The sequence below is a fragment of the Mastomys coucha genome, unplaced genomic scaffold (genome assembly GCF_008632895.1).
Source record: "Mastomys coucha isolate ucsf_1 unplaced genomic scaffold, UCSF_Mcou_1 pScaffold15, whole genome shotgun sequence".
NCBI lineage: Eukaryota > Metazoa > Chordata > Mammalia > Rodentia > Muridae > Mastomys > Mastomys coucha.
In genome coordinates, this window is record NW_022196897.1 from 115341575 (window position 1) to 115343146 (window position 1572).

Here is a 1572-nt window from a genome sequence, read left to right on the forward strand (position 1 = left end):
CGGTCTGTTTGTGGGGGAGGGGCATCACTAAGACTGTCCTGGCACTACAGAGGCAGTTCCTCACTTGAGACTCTCTCCTCCCAGATGTGTCCCTCCGCACTGCGCATCCCGTCCCAGACTGACTGAATGAGTGGCTCTGCAGAGGACCTCCTAGCCACCTGGGTTTAAACAGCTCTGAGGAATCCGTGTGTGCGCTCAACTTGCAAGTCCCAGTCTTCGTCTCCATAAAATGGAGACACATTCTCTTTTATATAGCTTACTTGTGAATGGTATGGTGTTAGGCATTACAGGAAGCTCCTTTCTCTCCTGGATACTGAAAAGTTATTTCTCCACCCCACTGGTGGAATGATCCACTTTGAACCAGATTAGGTTATATTAAAGGCAGGTTTATTGGGAAGCTGCTCTCAGATGGGCGAGTTCACTGGCCCTAAGGAACATGGCCATGGGGAAGGGGGGAAGGTAAGGGAGGGAGAGAAGAGAGAAGGGGACATGAGCAAGCAGAGAAAGAGAAAGGTGAAGAGGGAGACAGAGAGAGAGAGAGAGAGAGAGAGAGAGAGAGAGAGAGAGAGAGAGAGAGAGAGAGAGAGAGAAAGAGAGAAACAGAAACAGAGACAGAGACAGAGATCAAAAATATCTGGACTATGTAGGGAGGAGCAGCTCAGCCTCTGGGCTGGAAAGTTTATGGTTGGGGGCAGGGTATACAAGGTAGAGACTGAGGGATGCTGGGAGAACCTAGAGGCCAGGTCTGCTTTGGTATGTAAAATAGGTATCTCAATCCCTTGTCCCTGGGTAGAAACCAAACAAACAATACTCATTAATCTTGGATTGGATTAAGAAATACCTAGGGACTACTTAGTGGTGGGCATGCCTTCAATCCCAGCATTCTAAAGCTATCCTGGTCTACAGAATGAGTTCCGGAACAGCTAGGGTCACACAGAAGAACTCTGTCTTGAAAACGAAACAAAACAGAAAAAGGAAAAAAAAAAATCCTTAGACACTAAAGAGGCCCATCCTTAGGCATGTCCTTTAATAAGATTTAACTAAGAAGGGAAGGCCCATCGTGTTTGTGGAAGGGGCCATTCCATGAATTTCCAGATAGAGAAAGAAGAAAGGAAGGAGCTGCTAAGTGCACACTCTGCTTCCTGGTCAGTACCAAGCCACTTCCAATGTCTTGTCTTGAAACTGGCATGGGGGAGGAACCCAACATAGTCTTCCTCATCATGATGGACTGTATCCCTCCGAACTGTGAGCCAGAATAATCTTTCCTCCCCTAAATTACTTTTTGTCAGATTTTTGGACTCAGAGATGAGAAAAATAGGTAATAGAGGCCTTGGAGTTACAGTTCTGTTACTCAGGGCTGCTCCACACACTAGCTGCTTAGTCAGCCCAGGTCTTTCCTAGGGTCTCTTGCTTGAGAGTCACTCCATTGAGGTACTCAAGTGTCTGTCTTCAGTATTCCTTCAGCTCAGAAGTCCTCCCTAAACCATATGCTGGCACTATTGCCTCTGCCCTCCTTAGCCCACTTTCACCCTCAGCTCACCCTCTCACAATCTCACACAGTATGGCCCAGAG

At 47.4% G+C, this 1572-nt stretch overlaps 1 protein-coding gene across 1 annotated transcript in view; it reads left to right on the forward strand.

Annotated features, from left to right (window-relative positions):
- The first annotated feature begins 996 nt into the window (after nt 1–996).
- Stk35 (serine/threonine kinase 35) overlaps nt 997–1572 on the forward strand; it is a 33290-nt gene continuing 32714 nt past the window's right edge. Inside the window, exon 1 of the mRNA XM_031371885.1 lies at nt 997–1145. The gene's annotated coding sequence lies outside the window, so the exon portion shown is untranslated. The remainder of the gene's footprint in view (nt 1146–1572) is intronic.